The sequence below is a fragment of the Pleurodeles waltl genome, chromosome 5 (genome assembly GCF_031143425.1).
Source record: "Pleurodeles waltl isolate 20211129_DDA chromosome 5, aPleWal1.hap1.20221129, whole genome shotgun sequence".
NCBI classification, from domain to species: Eukaryota; Metazoa; Chordata; class Amphibia; order Caudata; family Salamandridae; genus Pleurodeles; species Pleurodeles waltl.
The window spans coordinates 11,939,353-11,958,587 of NC_090444.1; positions in this window are offsets into that span (position 1 = coordinate 11,939,353).

A 19,235-nucleotide genomic window follows, 5' to 3' on the forward strand; every position below is an offset into this window, starting at 1 on the left:
ATCCTCCAAAGGGGAAGTTCCTAGTCCTCTTCGTTCTTGCAGAATCCACAGCTTCTACCATCCGGTGGCAGCTTCTTTGCACCCTCAGCTGGCATTTCCTGGGCATCTGCCCACTCTCGACTTTGTCGTGACTCTTGGACTTGGTCCTCTTGTTCCACAGGTACTCTCGTCTGGAAATCCACTGTGGTTGCATTGCTGGTGTTGGTCTTCCTTGCAGAATTCCCCTATCACGACATCTGTGCTCTCTCTGGAATATAGGTGCACTTTACACCTACTTTTCAGGGTCTTGGGGTGGGCAATTTTTCTAACCCTCACTGTTTTCTTACAGTCCCAGCGACCCTCTACAAGCTCACATAGGCTTGGGGTCCATTCGTGGTTCGCATTCCACTTTTGGAGTATATGGTTTGTGTTGCCCCTATACCTATGTGCCCCTATTGTAATCTACTGTAACTTTACATTGCTTGCATTACTTCCTTTTGCTATTACTGCATATTTTTGGTATTGTGTACATATATCTTGTGTATATTTGGCATCCTCATACTGAGGGTACTCACTGAGATACTTTTGGCATATTGTCATAAAAATAAAGTACCTTTATTTTTATTATATCTGTGTATTGTGTTTTTCTATGATATTGTGCATATGACACCAGTGGTATAGTAGGAGCTTTGCATGTCTCCTAGTTCAGCCTAAGCTGCTCTGCTATAGCTACCTTCTATCAGCCTAAGCTGCTAGAAACACCTCTTCTACACCAATAAGGGATAACTGGACCTGGTACAGAGTGTAAGTACCCCTTGGTTCCCACTACAAGCCAGGCCAGCCTCCTACAATGAGTTCTACTCATGTAAGGGTACACAGTCCACCTGAAAGGTTTGCTGGAATGTAAGCGACAGTCAGAGTTCCACACGAAAAAACACAGACAGTTAACTGGTAAGGTTGCTTAGTTTCAGTGGAAGAATGAAATCAAACAAGTTGACAAACTTTGTATTGATCACATGTAGAACTTGAACTGAAGGCGCCAGTTGCACAAAATGGATCCATGGGGTTTGTACTTTAATCACTCAGGTTCAGGTTGGGGGTTTGGTCCCTCCCCCGACCCCACACGCACACACCCGAAGGGAGACCACACAGCACACTCATGGTCAGTGGCGAGTCGTGGTAGGATCTGCAAAAGAAAAAGTATGACTTTTCTTGCAAATAACATTTGTCATCTGAAATGTGCCCTCCTTCTTCCTTTCCATGTTGTATAATCAGCAGGACATTTTTGGGACCCTTTGTGATAATTTCTGCAGGCTCTGGAGGGTCATTTGGGGATTCAACCCACACCTTAGCTCTGAGGTTTTTATCTGCTTCACCACAGCTTCCCTTTCCTTGCACTGTCAGAAGGGCTGGGGCAGACTCCTTCTTTACCAAACCTCCATTCACTGCACTCATGACAAGTTGGGCAATTCTTTCTCCAATCTGTATGAATAAATCAGATTCTCTTCTAGTTATCAGCATAATTGTGATTTCTCCTTGGTAATCTGAAGCAATCACTCCCCCTAAAACCTGATCAATTTGCCATTATCTGTCCTGGTAGCTTTCCTCTCCCCAACTGATCTTTGACTGTTTGTGGGACAGATTGCTGTTGTGCGTGCTGACAAATAGGACATTGCAAAATCACAGTTTTTATCAAATCTAGGGGAACGTGCATCTCTCTAATCTCTGCCCACCTGTAACTGGCTTTTTCTCCCAGATGTCCACATTTCTGGTGCACCCACTTAGCCATCCCCACTAAGTCAGAATTCTGGGTGGACACTTCTGTTTCTGAATTTTTCTCTTTAACATCTGCAAGGGAATTGAACCAGTTATGTACAAGCCATGTGGAAAACCAAACGGCTAAACCATTGGCAGTGAACCAAGAATCAGTGTAAAAACGACACATCTCAAGCAGCTCTTGCTTTAAAGTCTGACACACATTGTACAACTCTGTTTCTTCGCCTGTGGTAGACAACAACTTTTCAGTCAATTAATCATTAGTCAAACAAACATGCATTTTATCCTCAGGGGACACGTATTCAAATGGTGCACTCAATTTCACTGGTGACTCTTTTAACTGTGGTACTCCCTGCACCCTCTCCTCATCCTGAAAAGGGGCTTGTGGCACCTGTTCACGTAGGGCTGCAGTGACTCTATCCCTGTCTTGCATGTACCAGATCCTGTGTATGATACTAGCCTCCTGTGCCTGTCCTAAACTATGAGATTCAGGAAAACTCATAACCCACTGCATGCTTGATATTTCAGGTTTCAGAATTACATTGTCATTTAATGTCATTTGCTCAGTATTCACTAGAGCCCAATAACAAGTCAAAAGCTTACTCCAAAGTTCCTGGGGCACTTTTGTCTTCCCCTGATTCTGATTTACATCTAAATCAGTGTTTCTCTCTTGCACTGCACAGAAACCTAAAGTCTGAATTATTTCATTTGCCACATCAAAAGCGCGCAGCTGCTCATGTTGTTTCCTAGTTAGTTTGTACCAAAGTGTCAAGATTTCACTCAGATGAGGGCTATACTGTTTCCAAAAATCAAACAAGCTCATGAAACTCAGTGTCTCTTGCTTAGTGCAAATAGTATGAAACTCTAAAATCTTTGGTTTTACTTGTGACAAAATCTGTCTATTTTCTGGATTCCACTGAATTCCCAGTAACTGCACATTTTGCGACAGTACTTCTGCCTTGTCTGAATTAATTTTAAACATCGTACTTTGCAAAAGCGGTCTGAAAATAACATTCCTAACTCTGTTCTCAGTGTTATCTGTTAAGGAATGCACTTCAGCTGCCAAAAAACATGGGCTGTTCTGCACATCTCAAGAGGCTCGTTTTTTTTAACCTTCTCATTAGTGGAATGGGAAAAGCCAGATTCTTCTAAAACAGCAGTTTTATAGATTTCAGCATAATTTTGCAATAATGTGTTCTGGCTAGTTTGCTCACGTAAATTATTATTTTCATGTTCTAACTGCCTACATCTCTCCTGCATTTTTCTGTAAGCAGACAAAAGTATCCAAACCCTTCTGTCAAGAACAAAAGGAACATCATTTCTTTCAAAAGGCACATTTTCTAAATATGCTTCCAAGCACTCATCCCAAGACTCACACAGTCCTGATAAACAAGAAAACACGTTTCTCACAGCACCATAAGGCAGTTTAACTTCACATGCATTTTCAAACGTGGTCTGCCGTGCTTCTTTAATTCTCTAAACAACAAAAAACAATTACACTTTTAAATCGTGCACCTCCAATCTCTAACTCGGACTCCCAGACTGCCGATTCACGCCAAAATGTTCTGCTTTCCTTCTCTTATCTTATGACCGAGCTTACAAAACCTCTCTGGAATGCACTTAGTTTAAAGAAGACATTTATTGTTATTATTACTTCACCACGAGGTTCCTGAAAGACGAGATTAGTAGGTTGGAAGCCCACATTCAAAAGTAGTCACAGCAATGAAGGCAAAATATATCAAAGTACTTCTCAGTTGCAATGCACACAGCAAATACATGTGATTATATTATAGCATAACTTCAAAGCAAAGCATAAAAGTCAAAATTGCATCACCGTAGGGCCTATCACTCCACTTCATCTTTCTGTGGCCTACAAGTTGATGACTCTGGTTCAACTGCGAGAAAGAGATTTTCTACCCAAACGGTGACAGGCAACTGACGTCCGTTCCTGTCTGAAGTCATGATATTTCTCTCTCGCTGTTGCCCAGGGCCATCGTTAAAAGCAAACTCAGTGTGAGAAACGAATAAACTTGGAGAGTGGCCAATTCTCCAAACTTCACTCGTTCCCAGACTGGATTGAGAGGTAAACACAAAATCTATGCTCTCTTATTAGCTAGGGTTTGGTGTGAAAAACACAGCTGGGTCTATCATGTGGAAAAACACAGCTTGGAAAAACACAGCTCATCTGCAATGTCTCAACTGCAATGTCTAACTCCACGTTAAAGCCAATAGTCAGCTAACCTAAATACCAAATGTAATGTCTAATGCCATGTTAAAGCCAATAGGCAGCTAAACTGAATACAGAATGTAATGTCTAACTCCATGTTAAAGCCAATAGGCAGCTAACCCAAATACCAAATGTAATGTCTAATGTCATGGTAAAGCCAATAGGCAGCTAAACTGAATACAACATATGTGCTACTGGTGAACATTGAGCAACTAATATGCGCAGTGGTGAAACACAAAGGGGGTCATTACAACCCTGGCGGACGGTGTTAAAGGTGCGGTAATACCGCAAACAGGCCGGCGGACAAAAAAAGGGAATCATGACCCTGGCGGAAACCGCCAACAAAGACAGCCACTTTAACACACCACCCGCCACGGCGGTACAGACAAGCAGCACGGCGGTCACCGCCAACAGACAGGCGGAAGACAATGTACCGCCCATATTATCACAATCCGCCAATCCGCCACCTTTTCCGGGGCGGAATCACCGTGGATAAAAACACGGCGGAAACAGTTTCTGCAATGGGAAAACGCTCACCTGAACACATCCCACGAGGAAGGAGGACTCCATGGATCTGGAATTACAAATCCTACCGGCCCTTGTATTCCTACTCATCTACGAAGCGCAACGCCGGCGCCGGCGAAGACAACGGTGAGTACTGCACCTACGACATAGGGGAGGTAAAAGTCAGGGGGACACACACGCAACACCCCCACCCCAACCCCCACCCTCGCATATTACAACACACACACCAATGCATTCACAAACATCACAGTAACAACCCACAACCCCCCCCGGAAGAATGCAAAGACAAAACGAAATCAGTTCAAACATTGTAATGTTTCAATATACATGTCTCAAATATATACAGATATATTATAAAATCATTCAAAAGTATATACATTACGAGAAGTAGTGCAGATATGCACATATCAATGTCCGTGGAACCACTAGTCCAAAAATGCATGGGCGAGGCCCACACAAGATACCTGTCCACAAATGGAGAGAACACTGCTGGGGCATCAGAGAGAAATACAACAGGCACCTCAGGGGGAAGGGAAGGGGGGGCACCTCAGCCGGATGAGTGCAAAGCCAGATCCACAACGGGGCTCCATGCCCATTGATGTATCCTGGGGAGTGCAAAGCCACAGTCTCTCAAGTCTCTACCGTGGGTGGTTTGCCCACTGTACCATCCTGGGGAATGCAAAGCCACAGTCTCTCAAGTCTCTACAGTGGGTGGTTTGCCCACTGTACCATCCTGGGGAGTGCAAATCCACAGTCTCTCAAGTCTCTACAGTGGGTGGTTTGCCCACTGTACCATCCTGGGGAGTGCAAAGCCACAGTCTCTCAAGTAGATAACAGTCTCCACTGGTTCTGGAGGGGGACTGGTGCCCAGAGTGCTTCATCCTGTTAAGGACAGACGGAGTGGATGCATGTCTCCACTGGTTCTGGAGGGGGACTGGTGCCCAGAGTGTTTCATCCTGTTAAGGACAGACGGAGTGGATGCATGTCTCCACTGGTTCTGGAGGGGGAATGGTGCCCAGCTGCACATGGGATAACGATGCTTGATGTGGCGGTCTTTTCCTTCTTCAGCGGTGCATGCCCTGTTCAGTGGTGCTTTGCCATGGCGGTCTCTGGACTGTTCAGCGGTGCTTTGCCATGGCGGTCTCTGGACTGTTCAGCGGTGCTTTTCCAATGCGATCTCTGGACTGTTCAGCGGTGCTTTGCCATGGCGGTCTCTGGACTGTTCAGTGGTGCTTTGCCATGGCGGTCTCTGGACTGTTCAGCGGTGCTTTGCCATGGCGGTCTCTGGACTGTTCAGCGGTGCTTTGCCATGGCGGTTCTGGACTGTTCAGCGGTGCTTTGCCATGGCGGTTCTGGACTGTTCAGCGGTGCTTTGCCATGGCGGTCTCTGGACTGGGCATTGGTGTGTGGCATGACGTTCTCTGGACTCGGCATTGGTGTGTGGCATGACGGTCCCTCATTGCCCAGCGGGGCTGTGGCTGCCGGGGCCTTCCTGGGCAATGACTCTGGCGGTGGTCTCCTGACTAGTGACGATACTTGGGCCCTCCTGGGCACTGACTCCGGCGGTGGGGGTGGTCTCCTGACCAGTGACGATACTTGGGCCCTCCTGGGCACTGACTCCGGCGGTGGTCTCCTGACCAGGAACGATACTTGGGCCCTCCTGGGCACTGACTCCGGCGGTGGTCTCCTGACCAGTGACGATACTTGGGCCCTCCTGGGCACTGACTACAGCGGTGGCGGTGGTCTCCTGACCAGTGACAATACTTTGGCCCTCCTGGGCAATGACTCTGGCGGTGGTCTCCTGACCAGTGACGATACTTGGGCCCTCCTGGGCAATGACTCTGGCGGTGGTCTCCTGATCAGTGACGATACTTGGGCCCTCCTGGGCAATGACTCTGGCGGTGGTCTCCAGACCAGTGCTGGCGGTGGCGTCCCATACGCCGGGAAGGATGCCGCCCTTCTCCACCGTGATGCTCACACCAGGCTGTGCTGACTTCTTCTGGTCCTTCCCCACCTTTAGGGGAGTCACAGCTGACTCTGCAATCCCCCTGTGACCCCTGTGAGTTGTTTTGCCTCCAGGAGTCTTCACCTGGTCCCGTCTGCCACTTTCCAACTTCAGAGCCTTTACAGGGGGTGGACTGGCAGTCCCTTAGCTCCGTGTCACACTGCCTGCCCTGGTGGCCGGTGCACTCCACACACCTTGAACACGCACCACTGGTACTGGAGGCTTTTTGGCTGAGGTGCTACGACGGGACTGATGAAGTGAAGGGGGGGTGGGGGCAAAAAGGTCATCTTTACAGAGGGACAGTTTCTGACGAACACTGGGATGGGTAGCTGGAGGGGGTCTGGGAGTGGAGGAAGAGGAGGTGGTTGTAGGAAGTGTCACTTTAGGTGTTTTGGGTGCGGGTGAAGGTACTGGAGGCTGTCGTGAGGTGGATGGATGTTGGGTGTTTGGGTGCCCGCGTTTGTGTACTTTGGGAGGGGGCGTCACAGACACACTGGAAGAGGACACAGGGGACGTGTAAATGGGAGTGGAGGTGGTGAGTGCAGGTGAGGGGGGTGTGGTGCTGGGTGTTCTGGTGCGAGTCCTGGTGCCTGTAGATGTAGTGCATGCAGGTGAGAGTGTAGACGAGACTTGGAGGGAGGAGGGAGACGACGAGGAGGGGGACACAGTGGAGGCAGTGGATGTTGCTGTGTCTGCATGTGGGTGATGCTTGTGTGTGTGCCTGTGGGTTGTGTGGTGCCTATGTTTGCCTGAGCTACTTTTGTGTGTTGAGGTGTGTGCATGCTGGTCTGATGGTGTGCTTGGGATAGGTTGGGGTACAGGAGATTGGGTCTGGGTGGAGGAGGTTGGAGGGGGGAGGCTAGACACAGGGACAATGGCTGCCATCAGTGCTGAGGCCAGAGATAGCAGGGTTCGCTGAAGGACAGCCTGACCAGAATGAATGCCCTCCAGGAATGCATTACCGTGTTGCAACTCCCTTTCTACACCCTGGATGGCATTCACAATGGTAGACTTCCCAACAGTGAGTGACCTGAGGAGGTCAATGGCCTCCTCACTGAGGGCAGCAGGGGTGACTGGAGCAGGGCCTGAGGTGCCTGGGGCGAAGGTGATGCCCACCCGCCTGGGTGAGCGGGCACGGGGGGAACACTGAGGGGCTGCTGGGAGGGCGGTGCTGGTAGGGGAGGTGGCAGCTGTCCCTGTAAAAGTGGGGTGCATAGATGGTGCCGCCACCACAAGGGAGCTCCCATCGGCGGACGAGTCCGTGTCGCTGGTTGGTGATCCGGCGGCCGACGTGAAGCTCCCCTCGCCCTCAGTCCCACTGGTGCATTCTGAGTCCGTGGTGTGGCCCTCCATGGCCATGTGGGATGTAGCTCCCTCGTGCTCCGGTGCCACTGTACCTCCGCCTGATGATGCTGATGCACAAAAGAACAGGGAGACCACAAAAAAGGGCGGGGAGACAGAAGAAAGACAGGTTGAGTGCATGGCATACCGCTACTGTTGGCGGACAATACAGACACAGCAGCCCCCTGCACTATGCTGTGCTCCTGGCCTCTACAGATGCAATTTCTGGGATCTGGCCTTCATGGCTATGGTGGACTTCTGCACACATGGATGCCACAGGGGCATGTATACCTGTACTTGGCACTCTACTGCGGTGGGGTAGAGTGCCACTTGGCCTGCATTACGGAAGGGCCTAGCCTACGTATTTCTGCCTGGCCTAGGTACACCCACAGGCCTCCTCCCCCACCCAGACCACTCCACTGCGCGCAAAGTCTGCAGAATGAGAGTGTACTCACCCCCTTGTGTCTGCTGTGATGCCCTCAAGCGCCCATCCAACTCAGGGTAGGCCACTGCCAGGATCGGGAACATCAGGGGGGTCATGGTGCGACGGGCACCCCTCCCAAGTTGGGAGGCCATCCCCAGCTGAGCCTCCGCCGTCTTCTTGCTCCAGCGGCGAATGTCCTCCCATCTTTTCCGGCAGTGGGTGCCCCACCTCTGCTGGACCCCCAGGGTCCGGACGTCCTTGGCGATGGCACGCCAAATGTCTTTCTTCTGGTGGGCGCTGACCTACATGACATGCACAAGGGAAGAAGAGAAGTCAATACCAACTGCACTGTCGATGTGAGTGTCCCCCCTCCCTACCCTAGCCATGTGGCACATTCATTCACATGCATTAATGTTCCCTGAACTCTGCCCCCTTCCCTCTTACAACCAGCCCTCTCCACCCAGGCCTAGCCCATACAACGTGCTCCCTGTGTACTAATCTGTTGGTCTGGAGGACCATAGAGTAGCGTGCACTGGGGGAGGACCCCGTCTACTAGTTTCTCCAACTCCTGAGCAGTGAAGGCAGGGGCCCTTTCCCCAGACGCAGCAGCCATCGTCGCTTCCAGACCGAGGTCACAGCAGCACTTGCAGTGTAGGTCCTCTCCTGTCGAAGATCAGGTATCTAGTGATTGAACGGATGGAGAATGGCAGTGACGTCTGCGGAGGTGACGTCTGCGGCGGTGCGTATCATCACCGGCGGCGCACTTGTTCATTGGCTCCTGGGACCCATAGGGTCCAATGTTAACCAATGCAGCATTGCGCCGCGGTCTACGACTGCCTACCGCAACGGTGTGCAACGGCAACGCAGTTACCCCACAATCCCATTGTCCCAGTTTAGAGGTCAGGCAGCCGCCATTTCAGGGGCCCACATGGCTTCATTTACTTCTGCGTCACACATAGCTAGGCCTACACTCAACACACATACAGGAAGGGTTTGGTGTCGTGTTCTGTGTAACGGTGGGTACATACCTGGAAAAAAGTTGACTCTGTGGTCGCTGTTGTCCTTCCAAGGCACCGTCATTTGGGACAATTGAGAAGATGGCGTAATCCTCCGGTGTACCGACCGCTGGTGGACCTGTTGACAATGGAGGAGCGGCATTTAATCGTCACCTACAGGTTTGACCGTGCCACTATCCAGGAACTATGTACCCAGTTGGAGCCAGACCTGATGTCACCAATCCGCCATCCCACTGGAATCCCCCCTGACGTGCAGGTGCTGTCAGTGCTCCATTTCCTTACAAGTGGCTCTTTTCAGACAACAGTAGCCATGGCATCAGGGATGTCCCAGCCCATGTTTTCCAACGTGCTGTCCAGATTGTTGTCTGCCCTGCTGAAACACGTAAGGAGACACATCATTTTCCCTGAGGTGGAAGATTTGGCTACAGTGAAAGGTGACTTCTATGCCCTTGGACATATCCCCAACATCATAGGTGCTATTGATGGCACCCATGTAGCTCTGGTCCCCCCCCCACAGGAGTGAACAGGTGTACGGGAACCGGAAGTGTTATCATTCCATGAATGTACAAATGGTATGTTTGGCAGACCAGTACATCTCCCAGGTTAATGCTATGTTCCCTGGCTCAGTGCATGACGCCTACATCCTGCGGAATAGCAGCATCCCTGATATGATGGGTCAACTCCAGAGGCACTGTGTGTGGCTATTAGGAGACTCTGGTTACCCCAACCTGTCCTGGCTATTGACCCCAGTGAGGAATCCCAGGACCAGGGCAGAGGAACGCTACAATGAGGCCCATGGGCGGACTAGGAGGGTGATCAAACTCACCTTCGGCCTCCTGAAGGCCACGTTCAGGTGCCTCCATATGACAGGTGGTTCCCTATTCTACTCACCGAAGAAGGTGTGCCAGATCATCATCGCCTGCTCAATGCTTCACAGTCTTGCTTTGCAACGCCAGGTGCCTTTTCTGCAGGAGGATGGTCCAGATGACGGTGTTATGGCAGCTGTGGAGCCTGTGGACAGTGATGAGGAGGAAGCTGAGGAAGAAGACGACAACAGGGAGTCAGTCATACAGCAATATTTCCAGTGACACACAGGTGAGAACATGTTCATTTTTACCATTACATTCACTGTCACACGTCTTCCTCTATCCTGTGTGTAATTTCATAGGATTATTTGGTAACTGAGTTGTTTCTTTACATTAAGGTTTCACAGGTGTGCTTACCAACGTGTGTCATCTGCATGCATCCTTCAAGGACTTGTGATGTAAGACATAGGTATGTTGCCTTTACAACTAGAAACATATTTTGATACTGTCATTGATAATACATTTTACCAAATCATAAACTGACTCAACATTGTTTTGTGGTTCAAGGGAGTTTATTTAAGTGCTCATAAATGGAGGGGGGTTGTAAAATGGTGATTGATGGGTGATGGTGGAGGAATGTCCATGGCAGAGTCCAGTCTATTAGTCTCACAGGTGCACTGCCCATAGGGGCATAGGAAGTGGAGCTGGGGCAGTTCCAATATGGACAGGGTAACAAAGTGGGACAGTGGGAGGATAATCAGGGTGGTCTCATTTCCTGGCGGGGGTCTTGCCATCTTGCTCTGTCCTGTTCCTGGATCTCAGGGACCGCTTGGGGGGTGGTTGTCCGTCTGCAGGGGGTGGGGTGCTGGTGTGGTGGTCCTGTGGCGGGGTGTCCTTTCCACTAGCGCAGGCGGAGGTGGTGGGCAGTTCATCGTCCATGCTAGTGTCAGTGGCCCTTTGGAGTGCCACGGTGTCCCTCATGGTCTGCTGTATGTCCTTCAGCACCCCTACGATGGTGCCCAAGGCGGAGCTGATGGTCCTGAGCTCCTCCCTGAACCCCAAGTACTGTTCCTCGAGCAGGCGCTGGGTCTCCTGAAACTTGACCTGGACCGTCTCCATCGTCTCCTGGGAGTGGTGGTATGCTCCCATGATGGAGGAGAGGGCCTCGTGGAGAGTGGGTTCCCTTGGCCTGTCCGCCCCCTGTCGCACAGCAGCCCTCCCAGTTCCCCTGTGTTCCTGTGCCTACGTCCCCTGGACCGTGTGCCCACTACCACTGCCCCCAGGTCCCTGTTGTTGTTGGGGTGGTGGGTTATCCTGGGTGCCCTGTAGTGGTGGACACACAGCTGATTGACCTGTCCTGGGTACGGAGGTTTGGGCCCGCTGGGTGGGTGCTGTGCTGGTGTTACCAGAGGGTGGAAGGTCAGTGTTGGGCTGTGCCTGTGCAAGGGGAACCGACTGTCCTGAGGCCCACGATGGTCCGGGCTGGTCATCAGGATCCAGTAAGGCAGAGCTGCTATTGTCACTGTGGGCCTCTTCTGTGGGTGGAGTGGAGTTGTCTGGACCCTCCGGTGTGGTGGCGGTCCCTCGTGATCCTGCAGGGGCATAAGAGCATGATTATTGCATGTGTGTGTGTCATGGTGTGCAATGGGTGGCTTTGAGTGTACCCCAGTGCAAGCATTCCTGTGTGGGGGCTTGTGTGATGATGGTTAGGGGTTGTTATGGGTATGTGCAGTGAGCATGCTTTCGTGATGGGTGTCCATGCTTAGTTGTGTCATGCAGGGCTTGTTGTTGGGATGTGTGGTTTGTGTTCTTAGTACATTAATGAGGAGTTTGGGTGATAGGGTAGGGGGTGAGGGTGGTGGTGTGTGATAGCATGCAGGTAGGGTGGGGGAATCTGATAGTTAAGATTTGACTTACCAGTGTCCATTCCTCCACCGACTCCTCCGAGGCCCTCAGGATGCATGATGGTCAAGACTTGCTCCTCCCATGTTGTTAGTTGTGGGGGAGGAGGTGGGGGTTCGCCACCAGTCCGCTGAACCGCGATGTTGTGCCTGGAGACCGCTGAACGCACCTTCCCCTGTAGGTCATTCCACCTCTTCCTGATGTCCTCCTGATTTCTTGGATGCTGTCCCACAGCGTTGACCCTGTCGACTATTCTGCACCATAGCTCCATCTTCCTGGCTATGGATGTGTGCTGCACCTGTGAGCCAAATAGCTGTGGCTCTACCCGTAGGATTTCCTCCACCATGACCCAGAGCTCCTCCTCGGAAAAGCGAGGGTGTCTTTGGCGTGACATGGGGTGGTGTGTATGGTGTGTGGGGCGGTGTGAGTGTTGATGTGTGTGGTGATGTGTAGTGGTGTGTGGTGTTTTGGGCGTGGATGTTGTGTGGGTGATGGTGTTGTGTGCCTCTGTGTGGTGGGATTGTCTATTCTGTGCTATCTCTCTGTCACCTTCGTGACTAATTTTTTGTCGTAGGGGTTTGTGGGTGATGTGGGTGTGTGTTTGATATTGTGTTGGGTGTGTGGGAGTGGTGTTTGTATGTGTATCAGGTGTGTGTATTTGGAATTGTCCAATGTGGCGGTGTTTTGGAGATGTGTGTGTATTTTGAGCGCGGCGTGTGTACTGCCAATGGAATACCGTGGTTGAAAGACCGCCGCGTGGATTTGTGTGTCGTAATAGCATGGGCGTGTTTCTGTTGGCGTGGCAGTGGAGGTTTTGTTTTCGCCAGTTTAACACTGACCTTTGGTGTGGCGGACTTGTGTGGGTGACTGAATTTCGGCGGATTCCGAGATGTGGGTCATAATAGCTGTGGTGGAATTCCACGGCCGCGGCAGTGTATTGGCGGTCTTCTGCACGGCAGTAAGGCGGCTTTTACTGCCAATGTTGCAATGACCCCCAAAGTCATTGGTCAAACACAATTAATAGCATCACAATCTCTATGGCAGACCAACGCTTTTCTCTAGGGGTCAACCTTCTGCTGAGAAAAGCAACTGGTTAAGCCTGGCCCTCTGAATTCAGCTGTGATAGCCCTGCCCCTACCCCTAATTCAGAAACATTAGTTTGAACTATGAATTTCTTGGAGTAGCATGGGCTTTTTAGGACAGGTGCAGAGCACATGGCCTGTTTCAGTTCCTCAAAAGCTTTTTGACAGCTAGCTGTCCATAATACCTTCTTAGGCATTTTCTTGCTGGTGAGATCAGTAAGAGGGGCTGCTATGGAGCCATAATTCTTGATGAATCTCCTGTAGTACTGTGTGAAGCCTAAGAAGGCTCTCACCTGGGTTTGAGTTGTGGTGGGAGTCCAATCTACAATAGTTTGGATTTTCCTCTCCAGTGGTGCAATCTGTTCTCCACCTACCAGGTGGCCCAGATAAACCACTTTCCCCTGCCTTATCTGGCATTTGGATGCCTTGATAGTGAAGCCTGCCTTTTGCAGGGCCTCCAAAACTTTCCATAGGTGGACCAGGTGATCATCCCAGACCTTGCAGGACGGTGTTCACCAACCTTTGAAAAGTGGCAGGTGTATTTTCAGACCAAAGGCATTACTGTAAATTGGTAGTGACCTCCAATGGTTGAAAATGCAGTTTTGGGTTTTGCATCTTCTGATTACCTAATCTGCCAATACCCTGCAGTTAGATCAAAAGTGCTTAGACACTTGGCAGAAGCCAGTGTATCTGTGAGCTGATCTGCCCTGGGTATAGGGTGAGCATCTGTTTTTTTTACTTGATTGAGCCCTCTGTAGTCTACACAAAACCGCATTTCACTCTTGCCGCCTTTTCCATGACGTTTTGGGACAAGCACCACTGGGCTAGCCCAGGGACTTTCTGAAGGCTCAACCACTCCCTAGTCTAGCATTTTCTGCACCTCTTGTTTAATGCAGTCCCTGACATGATCAGGCTGCCTATATATCTTACTTTTGACAGGTAAGCTGTCTCCAGTGTCGATACTGTGTTCACACCAAGTAGTGGTACCTGGTATCAGTGAAAAGAGTTCAGAAAATTGACCTAGGAGGTTTATGCAGTTGTCTTTCTGTTCTGCAGTCAGACAATCTGCTAAAACCACTCCATTCACTAAGCCATCTGCTTCAGTGCTGGAGAAGAGATCAGGGAGAGGGTCACTCTCTTCTTCCTGTCCCGCATCAGTTGCCATGAGCAGGGTGAGATCAGCCCTGTCATAGTAGGGTTTTAGGCGGTTGACATGAATCACCCTAAGGGGACTCCTGGCAATGCCCAGGTCTACCAAATGGGTAACCTCACCCTTCTTCTCAACAATGAGATGGGGTCCACTCCATTTGTCCTGGAGTGCTCTTGGGGCCACAGGCTCCAATACCCACACCTTCTGTCCTGGTTGGTACTGGATCAGAACAGCCTTCTGGTCATGCCATTGCTTTTGGAGCTCTTGGCTGGCCTGAAGGTTTTTACTGGCCTTTTTTAAGTACTCAGCCATTCTGGATCTTAGGCCAAGTACATAATCCACTATGTCCTGTTTAGGAGCTTTTAAAGGTTGTTCCCAACCCTCCTTCACAAGAGCAAGTGGACCTCTTACAGGGTGCCCAAGGAGGAGTTCAAAGGGGCTGAAGCCCATTCCTTTTTGGGGTACCTCCCTGTAGGCAAAAAGGAGGCAAGGTAACAGGACATCCCATCTCCTTCTGAGTTTTTCAGGTAGTCCCATTATCATACCTTTGAGAGTTTTATTAAACCTCTCAACCAGACCATTAGTTTGTGGGTGATAAGGAGTAGTGAACTTGTACGTTACACCACACTCCTTCCACATTGCTTTCTGCTATGCAGACATGAAGTTACTACCTCTGTCTGACACCACTTCCTTAGGGAAGCCCACCCTGGAAAAGATTCCTAGGAGGGCATTTGCCACTGCAGGTGCTGTAGTGGTCCTTAAAGAAATTGCTTCAGGATACCTAGTGGCATGGTCCACTACCACCAGGATAAATCTATTGCCTGAAGCTGTTGGGGGGTCAAAGGGGCCAACTATGTCAACCCCTACCCTTTCAAAGGGCACCCCAACCACAGGAAGTGGAATTAAGGGGGAGTTTGGAGTGCCACCAGTCTTGTCACTGGTTTGGCAGGTCACACAAGATTTACAAAAGTCTTTTGTGTCCTCTGACATATGAGGCCAGAGAAACAAGGGGACAAGTCTTTCCCAAGTTTTCATCTAGCCCAAATGCCCAGCCAAAGGAATGTCATGTGCTAGGGTAAGAAGAAACTCTCTTTACTGCAGCGGAATGACCAATCTCCTGGCAGCTCCAGGCTTTGGGTCCCTTGACTCTGTATACAAGAGGTTGTCTTTCCAGTACACCCTATGACTGTTACTGACATCCCCATTCTGCTGTTTGACAGCTTGCTGTCTTAAACCCTCTAATGTGGGACAGGTTTGCTGTGCCACACTCAGCTCTCCCCTGGCAGTCCCCCTGCACCCAAAAGCTCAGCAGTGTCTGCTGCCAGCTCCTCTGGTGTAGGTTCTGCACAGGTAGAGGATTCCTCTTCCTCAAAAGGGGAATCATCTGTAGAGGGAGGGATAGTGGGTAGGTATTTACTCTTTCTACCCCTAGCTTTAGGGAGCACTTGGTCCATTGTTCCAGGATCCAAGTTTCCCTGTCCTTTTTGCTTTTTGGCCTGAGACCTTGTTAAAGCAAACATATGCCCAGGAATCCCCAGCATTACTGCATGAGCATCCAACTCTACTTCTGCCCAAGCTGATGTTTCCAAATCATTTCCTAGTAGACAGTCTATAGGTAGTTCAGTGGCTACCACAACTTTCTTTTGACCAGTAACCCCACCCCCCAGTTGAGATTCACAACAGCCATGGGGTGACTAACAGTGTTGTTATGAGTATCAGTCACTTGGTACTGCTGACTAAGTAGGTGTTGATCAGGGTGGACCAGTTTTTCTATCACCATAGTTACACTGGCTCCTGTGTCCCTGTAGGCCTCAACCTCAACACCATTGATTAGGGGAAGTTGCTTGTACTTACCCATATTAAGGGGGCAAGCAACCAAGGTGGCACAGTCAAAGCCACCATCAGAGACTAAAACAGCCTCTGTGGTCTCCCTAACAAGACCAACCCCAACCCCAACTACACTGCCAATAGTGAGCCCAGCTAACCGTTGGTTGGCTGTTTGTAGTAGACTTCCCACCACCACTGCTATTACTAGGGGCACTAGAGGTTGCAGTTATGGTTGTGGTGGTGGGAGGTTTGGTGTTTTTCTTTGGACAGGCGGCATCACCTGTCCAATGGCCTTTTACTTTACATAAATAACACCAATGCTTTTTCTGATTGTTTAAAGAGGATTTGGACCCACCACCCCCAGAGGATTTTTGTGGGCCTGATGAAGACTCATAATGTTCTTTCTCTTTGTACCCACCTTTGTCAGAAGACTTACCATCCTTCTTCTTGCCATCCTTGTCACCCCCTGTATGAACTTTTCTGTTCACCCTTGTTCTGACCCATTTGTCTGCCTTCTTTCCCAATTATTGGGCAGAGGTCAGATCAGAGTCTACTAGGTACTGGTGCAACAAGTCAGACACACAATTGTTCAGAATATGCTCTCTCAGAATAAGATTATACAGGCTTCCATAGTCAGAAACGTTACTGCCATGCAACCAACCTTCTAAGGCCTTCACTGAACAGTCAACAAAACCTGTCCAGTCTTGAGAGAACTCTTTTCTGGTGTCTCTAAACTTAATCCTGTATTGTTCAGTGGTTAAGCCAAATCCATCCAAGAGTGCATCCTTCAAAACTTTGAAATTATTAGCATCACTTTCTCTGACAGTAAGGAACCTATCCCTGCCCTTACCAGTGAAAGATAGCCACAAGATAGCAGCCCACTGACTTTGAGGAACCAACTAAACCATGCAGGCCCTCTCAAGTGCAGCAACCCACTTGTTGATGTCATCCCCCTCCTTGTAAGGGGGACTATCTTATGCAGATTCCTGGAGTCTTGCTCTCTAATAGGATTGCAGTCAGGTATACTGCTGCTGCCACCATGGGGAACTAACCCCAATTTCTGCCTTTCCCTCTCTATATCCAGGGATTCCCTGTCTAAGGCCAGCTTTTGCTGTTTAAGCTTCAGTCTGGTCTCTTCCAACCTCAGCTTTCTGAGTTCCCTTTCCATTAAGTTATCCTCAGGGTGGGAGGCTTGGGAATGTTTGGACACAGAGGAAATGTGGGAAGAGAGACCTGTCCCTAACTGGCTGGACTCTAGTAACCTGGCCTCTAGATGTCCTACTAGTGTGTGACCCTCTAACACTACCAGTGTCACTAGGTGGCCTGCTTGGGGGCAGGACTTTGTACGAACCCTTCTCAGCATCTTCAGGGACCTCCTCTGAGTCTGACTGAGAAGCTTCCCCTTTCTCCTCCATTTCCTGAGATGGGCCAGATTGGTTCTGGTCATCCTGTAAGAGCAGATTAAAGAGAAACTCATTTGTTGGATTCTTACCTATACTTAAACCTCTATCCAGGCAGAGACCCCTCATACGTTTGTAGTTCAAACTCTCATAAGTTGCCTGAACAACCTTGGGAGTGCCCTCTACTTAAGACATGATAGAGAAAGATTTAAGGACAGTAAGAGAGAAAACGTTTGAGAACTTTTGAAAGCACAGAGAAAAAACTTTTTCAACCTTTACAAAACTTTTAGAAAGTTTTGTGAAACTTTTTAGAAACTTTAAAGAAAGTTTTTAGAAAGGAAAAATTACACTGTTTGGTCACTGTGTATATTTTGAAAAATTTGGAATATGTTTTTCTTATGAAAAGCACCAATGATAAAGTGGTAAAGCAGTTACAAGTACTTATTCCACCGCTGCACCACCAATGTTGGAGGCTGGCCAGGCTGGCCTGGCTTATAGCGGTACCAAGAGGTACTTACACCCTGTGCCAGGTCCAGTTATCCCTTAGTAGTAGAGTAGAGGGGTTCTAGCAGCTTCGGCTGTTAGAGGTAGCTATAGCAGAGCAGCTTAGGCTGAACTAGGAGACATGCAAAGCTCCTACTATACCACTTATATCATATAGGTACTATATCATAAGAAACACAATACTCAGAGTTACTGAAAATAAAGGTACTTTATATTAGTGACAATATGCCAAAAGTATCTCAGAGGATATACTCCCTTAGGAGGTAAGTAAAATACACAAAATATATACACACATACCAAAATCAGGTAAGTAATACACTTAGAAATATAGCAAACACAATAGAATGCAATAGGAGACAATAGGACTAGGGGCAACACAAACCATATACTCCAAAAGTGGAATGCGAACAGCAAATGGACCCCAGGCCTAGTGTAGTGTGTAGAGGGTCGCTGGGACTGTTAGAAAAAACTAAGGGTGTCAAAGATACCTAACCCCAAGACCCTGAAAAGTAGGAGTAAAGTTACCGTACTACCCCAGAAAGACAGTAAAGTCAAGATAGGGGATTCTGCAAGAACCACATCTGCTACCAAATCACTGAAGGCTGATTCCTAAACCTGAGGACCTGCAAAAGAAGGGGACCAAGTCCAAGAGTCACGCAAGTGTCCGGGGTGGGCAGGAGCCCACTAAACCCTGGATGAAGGTGCAAAAGGGCTGCCTCCGGGTGGAAGAAGCCGAAGATTCTGCAACAACAGCTGGTGCCAGGTACTTACCCTTTGGAGAGAAGATGTCCCACGGCATGCTGGAGGCTGCAGAAGTGTTTCCACGCAGAAAGACTGCAAACACGCCTTGCTAGCTGCGCAGTTGAGAATTTTGGGTACTGCTTGGGACCAGGAAGGACCAGGATGTCGCCCCTTGGAGGAGGAGGAGACAGAGGGGGCACTCAGCAACTCAGAGAGCCCACGCAGAAGCAGGCAGCACCCGCAGAAGTACTGGAACAGGCACTTAGAAGATCTGAGGACAGCCGTCGACTCAGAGTCACAAAGGAGGGTCCCACGATGTCGGAGCCCAACCCAGCAAGCTGGGCAATGCAGGACAGAGTGCTGGAGACCCAGGCTAGGCTATGCACAAAGGTAGCCTTGGAAAAGTGCACAGAAGCTGGAGCAGCTGCAGATCATGCAGAACACAGGATTGTCGTCTGGCATGGGGAGGCAAGGACGTACCTCCATCAAACTTGGACTGAAGGACCACTGGACAGTGGGAGTCTCTTGGA